This window comes from Cynocephalus volans, chromosome 2 (genome assembly GCF_027409185.1).
Source record: "Cynocephalus volans isolate mCynVol1 chromosome 2, mCynVol1.pri, whole genome shotgun sequence".
Taxonomy (NCBI): domain Eukaryota; kingdom Metazoa; phylum Chordata; class Mammalia; order Dermoptera; family Cynocephalidae; genus Cynocephalus; species Cynocephalus volans.
In genome coordinates, this window is record NC_084461.1 from 132,803,118 (window position 1) to 132,816,134 (window position 13,017).

General features: G+C 53.6%; 1 protein-coding gene across 2 annotated transcripts in view; it reads right to left on the bottom strand.

The window, feature by feature from the left end:
- Nucleotides 1–5,693, bottom strand: part of PDGFRB (platelet derived growth factor receptor beta) — a 38,112-nt gene extending 32,419 nt beyond the window's left edge. For both annotated transcript variants that reach the window (XM_063085727.1, XM_063085726.1), the window contains exon 1: nucleotides 5,325–5,693. The gene's annotated coding sequence lies outside the window, so the exon portion shown is untranslated. The remainder of the gene's footprint in view (nucleotides 1–5,324) is intronic.
- Nucleotides 5,694–13,017: the final 7,324 nt, after the last annotated feature.

Genomic DNA, 13,017 nt, shown 5'->3' on the forward strand with positions numbered 1-13,017 from the left:
GATAGGGACAGTGAAGACAGTGAGGCCACTTTCAGGGATGAAGCCATCCCAAACCCAATCTGAATTCTCTCGCAGGACCAACTACGTGATTTGCAGGGCAAATGCAAAATGAAAATGCAGGCTCCTCATTAAAAATTATTGAGAATTTCAAGTTGGTGGCTGCAGAGCAGTAAACTAAGCACAGGTCCTTCTAATTATGGGGCCCTCATGAAGTTGAATGCTTGTGAAGTCACCCCTGCTCCCCGGACTAAATGGGAAGCCATCTGTCCATCCACCCATCCATCCATCCATCACCCACTAATCCATTCATCCATCTCTCCATGCATTTATTTCTCTATTCACCATTTCACTATCCATTCAGCAGACAGGGCCCAGGCTGTGAGCTGATAAGGACACAAATACAGGTGAGATGAGAGAAGCCCACAGTCCACTGGGTCAAACCTGAGCCCTTACCTTCAAGCCCAGTGCTGTGGTCAAGAGGGGCAAGGACTTCTGTGACATATTTATAAAGCTGAGTCCTGTCCCCTCCACCCCAACTGTGCCTGTGCCCCAGGCCCTGGCTTAGCCTCAGGAGTGGAGAAGCTGGCAAGGTCACAGCCCTTGGGGTTCCACTTCCCAGGAAGAGAAGGTAAACAAGGCAACAACAGGATGTGCTAAAGTAGCCACAAGGTTCTCATGGGCTAAGGGCACAGCTGGATGGACATCTGGGGTCACTGAGTGTCCCCCTTGGCCTCCCCCCACTTTACATAAGAGGAAACTATGGCCACAATGGAGAACGGCTGTGACCAAAGGCTCCGTGGTCCAGAAAACTACCCAGGGGAGTTCCATCTCTGGTCGGGATGGCTGTGCTCCTCTTCAGCCCACACTCTGCCCTTGGCCTCATCCCAGAGAGACCTGGAGGCTGAGCCCTGGAGGGCAGAGGTGGAGCTGAGCCCCTCCAGGCCTTTAGAGAGAGGTGGAGATACAGTACCTGTGCTGCCACAAAGGGAAGCCCGGGCCAAGGGCTCGGCACATCACTGGTGATCAAGATGGCTATAGGTGCATCCCTCCCCTCTCTGGCCCTCAGTTGTCCCTCCAAAAATAAGTAAGTCAAACTAGGTGGCCCCAAAAGGTTTTTGCATCTCTGACATTCAGAAACTTTCTGATCCCCTGGCCCTCCCAAGGGGACAGCCCTCTCCATCAGAGGGTGGAGAAGTCGGTATCTCTGGCAGATGAAAGGTTTCGAGCACCTGAGACATCAAATAGCCCTGATCTGAAGTGAGAAGAGAAAGTATTAATGCAGTTAAAGCAATACACTTTGATTTTGGGGGCGGGGTTCCCCAGAAAGCATCTGAGGGGCCCTAGGGCCAGGGCCAGGGGCTTCAGGAAGCTCTGTTTCCTGAGGCTCTGGACCTGAGGGCTTGGGAGGGACATGAGGTGGACTTCTATACTGGAAGCAACAAGTGTGTACATTCCACATTCACTCCTACCATAGGTCCATTCCTCCCCTCGCCTCTGGACCCCATCATTCATCTGGGCCAAAGCCTTGCTTCCTCTTGAAATCAGAGCATTGGAAGGGACCTAAAGTGTCCCATCATCCACACACAGCCCCTAACAGGCCCACTTGCTCAACCCTCCTTGCTCAGTATCCCAGAAAAATGGGCATGTGGGCTCTTTGGGAACATGCCCTCAGAGCTCGCCGAGAAACTGAGCACATTAAAAGGCCACTCTAATTGTTAGAAAGTTCCTGCCTATTATTAGAGGTTAAAGTTTTCCATTAGTGGTCATCGATCCTGACTTCTTTCTGTAATGTGTAGAGAAAGGGTAAGAAAAAACCTTTTCATTGTGAAGTTAAATATGCATGATCCCTGAGTACACAGCAGGGCTTGTGCAGCTGCCAATGGGGGCTGGTGCAGTATGGAATCCTGGAATTGCTTTAGGGCTGGAAGGGAGCTTAGAGATCATCTAGGTCAACCTCCTTGTTTGACTGATGGGAAAACGGATGCCCAGAGAGGGACTGACTTGCCCACAGTCACATAGGGTTCTAGGGTCTGACTATCAGAGCTTAGGCTGGATCCCCAAGGGTGTCAGGGGACCCACACAGGCTCTCATCATGGGGCTCTGAAGTCAGAAATACTCGGGTGCAAATCCCAGCTCCACCACATCCTGATTGTGGGACTTTGGGCAACTGACTTAATCTCTCTGGGCATTTCCTCATCTGTAAAATGGGGAGAGTTTATAGCTACTCCTCAAGGTTGTTGCGATGATTAAATTAGTCCAGCAAATACTTATTAAGAACTTCAGGAATGCCAGGCATGTTTAAGCACTGAGGAATACAGCAGTGAACTGCAAGGTATGGATGCAGAGCACAGTTAAAAGTGCACATGGAAAGCGCTCAGAAAGGGCTGGCTCCTGTTGTATCATCCTGCTCACTCTGCTTCCTAGCTGAGACGCTACAAGCTCTGACCTTGGGGAGGCCCCCAACACCACTTCCCTTTCCTCCCCTCTCCCCACGTTGGGACAACTGTGAAAAAAATCCCATTCCTAGGACCCACTGCCCACTGGGTTCTGAACCATGTGCAAGAAATGGGTGGCTGTTTCAGAGATGTCTGGGGACACTCTCATTCCCTCCTCCCTCTCCACCACACCCAGCAGCCTGTCCTGTGCAAAACACCCAGAGTCACCTCCTGCAGCCCAGAAGGCAGCTGGTCTCAGAGTCTGACCTAGAAGGATGGGCGTGGGCCTTTAGAATACACGTGGTGTCCATGGGCATGGCCCTTTGTGGGTTACAGGCCAATTTCATAGCTAAGTGGTCCTGTGCAGGAGGCAGGTAGAGTGGCCCTCTCCTAGTCAGTGGCCTTAGGCCTGCTGGGTGCAGTGTAGGAACCATGCTGAGTGCCTTACCTATGCTGTTATCTCATGGAACCCACATACTGCCCTGCTGCCCACAGAGGAGACTGAGGCCCAAAGAGGCAAAGCGGTTGCCCATGGTCACACAGTCTACCAGAAGCTGAGTCGGATTAATGCATGGTCATCTGATGCCCAAGCCTCATGTTCTTTGTCCATGGTGCCCACTGCCTCCCAGATGTGGAAGCAGCCCAGAGAAGGGACACGGGGGTCTTAGGTTAGCCACACAGTGGATTTGAGTTGAACGAGGGCAAGTAACAGGTCTTGTGACTCTGAATCCATGGTGCTTTCTGCCCCCCGCCCCACATCTGCGGGCAATCACAAGTCCCAGCTCTTCTTCCCACGGAGGAGGGAGGGCTGCCTGATAACTACTATCTGAAAGCAGGGAAGGAGGGTGCTGACCAGATGGTGTCCTTCCTCTCTCAGGACCAAGCCAGGGCCCGGGCGGACCTTGGAGCCGTCAGACCTGAGGCTGTACTTCCTGCTGGGGAAGGGGTGAAGCCAGAAGCAGGCTCTGTAGGAGGATGGAGACTCCCCCCTCTGACCAGGAGCTCCCTGGGTAGCGTGGGGGTTTAGCCTTTGGATTTAGGCAGACGGAGGCCTCAGTACCAACTCTACTAATGGTGTGACTCTGGGAAAGTCACTTAGCCTCTCTGAGCCTCAGTTTCTTCGTCTGCAGAATTGGGGTAATAACAACACTGGTCTCAAAGACTTGCTTATGAGGATTACAAGGTGTGTCAGGTACCAGGCTCTGTGCCTGCATGGGGTAGGTGCTCAGCGATGCAGACTACCATGACTCTATGCCCCTCAAGGGTATGGATTTAGGGCCTACCACTTGGAGACAGGGGAGAACTGCATGAGTTCAGTACATCTTGTTAGAGGCCTCTGTGCACTCAGGTGCACAGAGGCAAGCAGAGATGCTCCTCTCTGCTTGTAACAGAAAAATGCAGCCTAGAGGAGCTACATGATGTCCTAGAAGGACACCTGAAGGAAGGCAGGAGGCCTGGGTCAGGTCTCACGCTTGGGAACAGAAGGTCTTCAGTGAGTCCCTCCTCCCTTTCACCAGCACATTTTCTCAGCCTCACTGCCTGCCCAGGGCTGGGCACTGGGAGCTGAACACAAGAGGGGTCAGCCTGGGGCCTGAATAACCTCAAGTGTGCAAACAGAACACAAACAGAAGAGCACCAAACAACACGCTCCAGCACGAAGTGTATGGCAAGCATTTGGAAGACTGGAAGAACCAGAAGGCTGCCTGGAAGAGGTGGAGTAGAGAGGGTCCTTGGATAAAAAGTGATGAGGAAGGGCATTCCAGGGGGAGGGGATGGGGAGGGCAAATGCCTACAGGCAGGATGGTGCAAATTCCTTTTGGGAATTCTGGAATCTGACAGGCAAGAACAAAAGGCCCAAGTTTGGAGCAATGGGGTAGGGGGAGCATACAACCTCTCCAAACTGCCACTTAATAGCTATGTGGCTACAATTATTAGGCTGTTGTGAGCCTCAGTTTCTTCATGTGTAAAGTGGAGGTAAAAACAGTCCCTGTCCCTGGGGTTGCTGGTGAGCATTACGCAAGATCATTCCCATCAAGCATTCAGCACAGTCCTGGCATGCAGTAAGTGTTGGTCAGTGGTAGCCACTGTTAGGAGTTGGGGCTTTCTGCAGGCACTAGGGAGCCACAGAAGGATTCTAAACAGGAGATGGTATGATCAGATAAATGTTTTAGGGGGGAGAAGGGGCAGAGTCCAGAAGAAGGGAGACAGCAAGGAGACCTGAGCAGCCGCCTGGGACTGAAAGAAATGGTCCAGTGGCAGACCCTCTCTTTACAGAAGAGCCCCCACATCTGACAGCCGGGTCCCAGCCCCCCAGCCCCAGTCACATAGCCACTAGGCTGGATTGCCACAGCTCCCTCACTCTCGAACTTTCCCAGCCCCTGGAGGTTTGAAAGGACATCTTAGGAATCTAGAAAATTTGCAGATCCATTTAAATCCCCAAAGGTTGCCTGGCGGCCGACTGGCCTAGAGCCAGATTCTTAGAAACAAGGCTTGGGGTATGGTTCTGAGGTTCCCAGGCCACTGCTAGGTCCCCTTTCTGTGTATCCCATTTGCCATCTTCCAGTTCCCCTTCCCTCCCTTTCCTAGCTCTCCCCACCCCCCATAGACTGTGCTGTGCTTTGGAGGCCCCCATTCGGCACCTAGAAACCTCTGGGGGTTGTGTGATGAGGGCAGGGTGCAGCAAGGTTGAGGAGACAGAGTCCACTCACCCCAAAGCAGGGTAAAGGAGAGAACTGGCTCCTACAGCCCTGACATCACCACAGCTTCCCAGCCTCCTCCCATCTGGTTTTGTTAAAAATATTTTCCATTTTTTTACCTACCCAAAGAGGCACAGGCTGGAACAAGGGGACAGGGCACAGGGCAGGGGCTCCCACCTTTCCCAGCACTTACCTTGCTGCCAATGGCTTCTGGTGTGGCACAGTTTCAAGCTCTGGACTGTCACCCCCTCCAGGAAGTCCTCCTTACTGCCCTCTCTCCGTTAATCAGAAAGACTTTGCTGGACCTGAAATGAGCAACAGCTGGGTAGAAGGGCAGGCAGGACTGTTGCGGAGACTCAGAAGAGTGAAGGGGGCGGCTGCAGGCGTGAGGAGTGGCCCAGCTTCGCCTCACTCCCAAAGCATCCTTCGGGAGGAGCAGAGCTGCCAGGAGGGGCCGCCCTGGGTCTGGCTGTCTGTTCGGGCAGGGCACGGTTGCTGCCGCCTCAGCTGGTTTGAAGAGCCCGGCTCTCCCTTGGTCTTGATCTCCTCTTCTCTGGATGCAAGTTGCTCACAGAGCGACCTCAGGTCCCAGATAAGGCGGGCAGGGACTGCCGGCTGCTGGCAGCCCCAGGAGCACTGTGGTCTGCCCCCCCACCCCTTTGGGGGAAAGGCTGCAGGGCGGCCTCTGATTGGCCCAGCTGGGAGAAGGAGGGCGGTGGGGCCGGGAGGGTGGACGCGTGCGTCTGTTTTCAATTTCAGATTTTTTTCCTTTCTCTCTTTCTTTTCCCTCAAGTTTCTTGTTTTTCTTCCTCTTTTCCCTCTGCTTGCTCCCTCCCATCGCCTGCTCTCTCAGGATGTGAGGGGATGTTTAGAAATTCCGCAGCCCACGCCAGCCGCTGAGTCACTTTTATTAAAGAGTGGCCTGGCCCCACTTGCCTGATGCCTGTCTCGGGTGGCAGCCTCCCTTTGCCATGGCACCTGGGTGGGGGGGTGTCCTTTCTCTATGCCTCAGTTTCCCCATCTGTAAAGGGAGCTCTGATCATCAATATGGTTGATCCATTGAAAAGCATATTGAGTACTTAGTATGTGCTAGACACTTTACTGGGTGCTGGGGACAGAGTAGTAAGACAGTCTGTGACCTCAGAGGCACCCAGACTAGTGGGAGAGACATTCAATGGGCAAGCAGGTACTGGGCAGGAGGTGCGTTTAGAGGGACACCTAACTGAGGCTTGAGGGAATCAGAGAGCACTTCTCAGAGAAGGTGACTTGGAAGAGATGGAAAGGCCCTCCAAGATGATCAGTCACTTTTCAGGAGGAGAAAACAAGGCCCAGGGGTGAATGGGCGCAGAGAGGGAAAGCAATTTGCCCGAAGTCACTCAGCACACTTTTACAGATTTCCAGACTTTCTTTTTTTTTTAACATCTCAAAGACCCTGGGGTATCAGGAAAGGATTGTTTTTCCCATTTTTACATGAGGAAACTAAGGTCCAGAGGAGCAAAATGAGCTCTTTGAGCTCACACAGCAATGGCAGAGCTGGGGCAGAACAAGGTCTCGTGAGTCTTGTGATGGAAGGGACATGGGTCATCTGACCCAACCCAAACCCCACATTTCAGAGTAGACCGGCCCTCCTGCCCTGCCTTCTTCCTAGGTTACCCCTGTTGCTCTTTCGTCCAGTCATTTAACAAGATATTTTGAGTGTCTGTATATTCAATTTCATCCTCCTGCCCTCCTTCCCCACCAGGGTCTGCCAAGGCTCCTCCTGGACCCCTGCTGGATCTTTTCTTCCACGCTTACCTCCTCAGATCAGAAGACGTCTTTAGTGGTAGACTCCTAGCCCTCAGATGCCAAAGGGCATTGTTTTAAAAGGGCTTAGAGAGTTGAGCTGGGCCACCCCCTGCTTTCACTACTATACACATGGGGAAACTGAGTCCCAGAGGAAGAAAGGTGTCCCAGGTCACATAGGTAGAGCTCTGCCCTCTGTACCTCTATCTAACCCTTTTCCTCCCCAGTCCCACCCTGGCCCCTGTTCTTAGAGCAGGGGTTTTTGCTTCAGTTGAGACTGCATGCCAACCCCAGTAATGTATCTTGCAATCATTTCCTGGTCTTGTCCCAAAAGGGATTGCCCAGCAGAGCATCTTCATGAATGGAGAAGGGCTCTCAGATTGGCTCCAGGCCACAGGGTAGGGGCCATGAGAATCTCCCAAGAGAGGGGGCCTGGCCCAGGGCTTGGTGGCAGCCAGGTCATAGGGGAATGTGGTAAGATCCTGTAGACCTCAAGATCAGGCCCACACAAGAATTTCTTGTGCCCAAAGGCTCCATCAGAAATTTACAACTCTTGGGCTGACCCCGTCGCTCACTCGGGAGAGTGCGGCGCTCGGAGCGCAGTGGTGCTTGGCCGCGGGTTCGGATCGTATATAGGGATGGCCGGTGTGCTCACTGGCTAGGCGCAGTGCAGGCAACCCCAAGGCGAGGGTTGCGATCCCCTTAACAGTCACACACACACAAAAAAAGAAATTTACAACTCTCCTCCTAATATTTGCCTTGGCCATCCAGCTCTGAAGCCTGTTGCTTGGCTCAACTGCTGCTATCAGGACAGCTCAGGGGAAGCAAGAAGGCATTTCAATCCTCTAGTCTCCAAAGAAGCAAGTCTGGGATTCAGGAGACCTAGCCACAGACATGATGGGAGACCTTCGTTTGGTCCCTTGTCCTGCCTGAGTCTCAGTTTCCCCATCTGTGCCTAACAGGGGTGGACTTATTATGCTGAAAGGTCCTTGGGATGCTCTGTCTACAATTTCCCTTGAGCTGGACTGTGACTAGGGAGACGAGGCGGGCCCCAGGGCAGGGGTATAGCTGGGGGCCAGAGAGGCAGCATAGAGGGGAGGGGGCAGTTGGTGGTGGCTCCCCTGGGAAGCTGGCGGCCGCCAGTTTCCGGCCAGCTCAGCCATCCGCTGGCCCATCTGGAATCACTTAGACCCTACCACCGTTAACCCTTGGTGGGCACCAAGGCTGCTACTCTTCCTCTCAAGTGAGATGTGGGTGGGCAATGTAGAGCTACACAGAGCACTACAGGGCATTCACCCTGGGCTGGACAATGAAGGCGGAAGTATCATGATTGAGAGGGCAGGATCCAGAGCAGAGACAGAGCTGGGTTCACATCCCAGCTTCTCCAGGTTCAAGCTGTGTGATCTTGGGCAAGTCATAGTCCTGAACCTCCATCTCCTCCTGGAAAGAGGAGGTAATTGAAGGACTGATTCATAAGACTGTTGAGATGTGCAATGTACTCCAAGGGCTTAGAACAGTGCCTGGAATGTTGTTATTGAGATACAAAGTTTCCCTCATCCCAGCAGCATTCCATCACTGTGTAGCCCTGGGCTGAGCTCTCCTTTCTCTGGCCCTCAGTTTCCCCTTGTGGATTCTTAAAGAGTGGACAGGGCACATGGACAGTGCAGCACCATCATGCTGGGGTGACCACCAGCCCTGCGATGGGCAGAACAAGCCATGAGCACCTCCTACCTACCCCAATACTGGGAGCCCAGTCTGGCCTCGGACAATCCTGTCTTCGGGAAGATTGGCCTGAGAGTGGGTGGGCAGAGCGTGGAGTGAGGGGAGCCCTGCCTGAGGCCTGGGATGGGTGCAGTGAGAGAGTGGGGCTCTGGGCCTTGGGGTTCAGCACTTCTCCTCCCCACAGCACGGTGGCATGCTCAAGGGTTAAGAGCCTGAGCTCTGAGGTCAGCGGTTCCAACCCATCTCTGCCACTTGCTAGCTGTGTGACCCTGAACAATTACATTATCTGAACTCTCTGAGCCTCAGTACCTTCAACCGTAAAATGGGGACATGTGCATTCCCATAGAGCTGTGGTTAGGCCTGAATAACTGCTGCACACCGGCATTCTGCACAAGCCCTAGAGCAGAACAAGAAAGCTCCTCAAAAGACTCTCAGTAGAAGTCCACCATCAGGACTGGAGGGAAGCTCATCCAACCTGCTCATTTTATAGATGGGATGACTGAGGCCAGAGATGGAAGCAACTTGTGCAAGGCCTTGTGGTGTGTCAACCACAGACTGGGACTGGAACCGAGGCTTCGGTCTAGACTCTTAGGCCCATGGTCTTCCCTGAAGGAGGGAACCAGGCTGAACAGAACACCCCTCCTAAGACCCTCACCCACACTTGTCAGAGCCGGAAGCAGCAGCTCTCAGGGGGGTGGGGGGAGGGGGCCGGAAAGGGAGTCTGAGTGGGAGAATTCCCAGTAGGCCTGCTCAGCACTCAGGCAGGGCCGGCGGTGCAGCCACCACATCTGGCTCTCCCACGCTCCCGGCGCTGCCCTCCTCCCAGGCTCCCCGAGCCATGGCGGGGGGGTGGGGTGGGGGGGTGGGATGTGTGTGTGTGTGTGTGTGTGTGTATGTGTGTGAGGAAGCAGCACACACGTCCCAGGCATCAGCACTGTCATCTTGGATGTCAGGGCCAAAAGGACCCTAAGAGTATGTCCCTTGTACAAGCATCGAAACTAAGGCCCAGAGAGCAGAGGGAACTTAACTGAGTTCCACAGGGGTTGGGGGTACGACTGGAATGCAGGACTCTTGACCTCCAGATCAATGTCCTTCCACCCATGCACACCCTGAACAGAGCAAGTAGATCCTTGTGCCTGTGGCTGGGGAGCCAAGAGGCACAGAGTGGGATCTGCCCCCCACCTCCTAGACTCTCAGCATAGTGGTCATCCGAGTGAGCAGAGGAACCAGTGGGGACCTCAGGCCACATTTCCACCCTCGATTCCTAGGACTCCTCTTACTGGACCAGACTGTAGCCACTGAGGCCTACCCACTCAGCCTCTCCCTGGCCTCCTTGTTGGCTTCTGTCTCAGTGCCCCAGGAACCACAGGGAACTGATGTGTGTCCTTCTGGTACACACAGATGGCTCAAAGATCACCAGAACAGCAGGGTCCTGAGAGGCCACATATCTCACCCTCACTGAACAGAGAGGGCCAGAACCTGCTGGAGGGCACTTAGTAGGTCTGCAAGGGCCTTTCACTCTAACTCTCAGGCCATCCTGTTCCTCCAACCATCTGTCTGTGCAACAGAAGTTAACTTGAGCTCCTACTACGTGCCCTGTCCTCTTGTCCTTATAGAGCTCATAAACAAACGCCAAGGAAACCACAAATGAACAATATCAATTTGTGATGAGTGTGATGAAAGAAACCTGCAGAATAATGGGCGGAGTAGATGGGGGTTCCTGTTCAGGTAAAGTGGGGCTTCTCTGGGGAAGAAACATTTCAACTGAGACCTGAGGTTGAGAAGCCACACACAGTGCAGGAGTGGGAACAGTGTTCGAGGCAAAGGGAACAGAATATGCAAAAGCTTAGGGGCCAGAAAGACCTTGGTGTTTGAACAGAGAGAAAAGAATGTTTGAGGCACAGAGAGGGACAGGGTGGGGTATACGGTAGGAGAAGTAGATGTCAAGGCCTTGTGGGCTCAAGAGAGTCTGGCTTTTATCCTGAGGGTCAGTAGAGACCACTGCAGGATTTTAAGCAGGGCACCAGGTCACTGTGGTATATTGTGGAAGGTGGGCTAAAGGGCGGCGGGAAGCGAGCCAGGAGGCTAGTGTGGAAGTTGTTGTGGTGGAACGTGAACTGAATGACACCCCGCCCCCCAACTCTTTATCCATCTGAGAGGCTGAAGGAATGCATCCTGACAGGGAGTTGGGACTTCTGGGTCCCAGTCCATGCTTAACCACTGACTCACGGTGTGACCTTTTTTCCTTCCCTAGCCGCTGTATTTTCTCTGCACAACGCGTCAGACACAATACCCCTTCTGATGAAGAGGTTCTGTGCCCCGGGCCTCTGGTTCTACCATCCCCTCTGCTCCCTACGTGTCCGTGCACTGGGAGACTGCCTCCCTTTCCCACGCTTGTGTTTCCCCAGGAGGAGAATCAGTGGCATCCTAACATTGCTGAGACTAGGCAACCAGGAAAGGCCAGTGAGTCCTTCAGTAGTACCCTACAGTGCCAGCAGGTGGCGACCCCAGCCGCTGGAGGGGGCAGGAGAAGAAGAGGAAAGGTGTTGGGACTGGGGAGGGGTCTTGAAGGCAAAGATGCCTCACAGAAGCCCCACCACCTATTGGTGGGCCTTGCATCTGCCTCCTGGAGGTGAGCAGAGCAGGAATTACCATCCCTGCTTCTGAGATGGAAGCAGGAATTCAGAGAGGGGGGTTAACTTGCCCAAGGTCACACAGTGAGGTTTTGGCTTGTCTGGGACTGGCCCCCAGTCAAAAGCCCATGAACTACAGTCTAGAGAGAGCTTCAAGAGGCTAGAGGTGGAGGCACAGTGGGCATAATGCTGGCCCTGGTGCCCACCAGCTTCCTTAAAGCAAACCATTTCCAACAGAAAGCTGAGCCCAGAACCTTTTCTCTTCCAGGGCCATAAACCTGATTTAAAAACCAAGTTATCACTAAGATCTTTATGAGACCATCATCTCTGTGCCCCACCCCTGGAGGCCCTGGTCGGGTGTGAGAGCAGCCTGAAGAGAGGGCTTCCAGGGAAAGAGGGGCCCACCTGGGGAGCCAGAGGAAGGAGGGGTCCAATAAACAACCACTCCCAGAGATAAGGGGCTGTCAGAGAGGAAGAGGCTGCAACAGGACAGAGAAGACAGGGGGCTTCTCCAAGCATAGCGCCATGGCTGGACTGCCACCTGCAGCAACAAGTCCCCAGTGGGCACATGGGGAGACTGAGGCCCAGGGGCTCAAGGCCACACATGTCAAGTCAGAGGTCAAGGTGGAGGAGGACCTGCAATTTCAGACTCCTGGCCTGGGGCTTTTATTTACTTATTTATTTTTTTTTTTTAAAAGATGACCGGTAAGGGGATCTTAACCCTTGACCTGGTGTTGTTAGCACCACGCTCAGCCAATGAGCTAACCAGCCATCCCTATATAGGATCTGAACCCGTGGCCTTGGTGTTATCAGCACTGTACTCTCCCAATTGAGCCACGGGCTGGCCCCTGGCCTGGGTCTTTTAAACAAGATTACAGTGTCCTCGGGTTGGGAAAGCTGGGGGTTCCACATGAGGGATGACTCAGGACTCTGGGAGGTCCACCTAAGCGTGAGAGCGAGGGGAGAGCAGAGGCTCTTTTGCATGAAGAAGCCAGAGGAGAAAGAGGAACTACCTATTTGTTTAGGCAAAATCTCAGCTAACAAGTTGGGGGGCTGGGAGGCACACACAGGCTCACTATCTTCATTATCCTTGCAGGCAGGCCCAGCTGTAGAGGAAAGAAAAACTTCTGTATAGGTCATTGACTTGCTGTGTGGCCTTAGGCAGGTGACCACCTCTCTGAGCTCCAGTTTCCTCATCTGCAAAATGGGGATAACAATCAACCCCACCTCACTGGGCTTTTGTGAGGATGAACTACGATAATAAATGCAGAAGGCTTGGCATGATGTGTGGCACTTAGTAAATGCTCAATAAATAGCAATGCTATTATTCTTGTTACTCTAACACAAAGTGCAGGGCCAAATCACAGAGAGATGCGGTGATAGGGCACTGAGCTAGGAGTCAGGCCCAAGCGGAGAAACCCGCAGGAATGGTGGACGCCCTCCCCATGATGTGTCTCCAGAGTGGGAGCTACATGCTCCCTGGGAGGTCACAGTACTGAGAGAACCATGGAGCAGCGGAGTGGATCCCAGGCCTCAGGGCTCATTGGCTCTGCCCTCTCCCTGATCGGTAAAACAGTCCTTGCTTTGCTTGGGAATTCCCCTGCCACCTTGTCTCCCATCTCTCAGCCACATCCCGAGTCCTGGCTGCCACATCCCGTCCTTCCTGGACTCCTGTCCAGCTTCCTTGGTGCTCTGGGGCTCCACACCTCTGCTCTGGCTCATCCTCCACACACCAGCACAGCTGTCTTT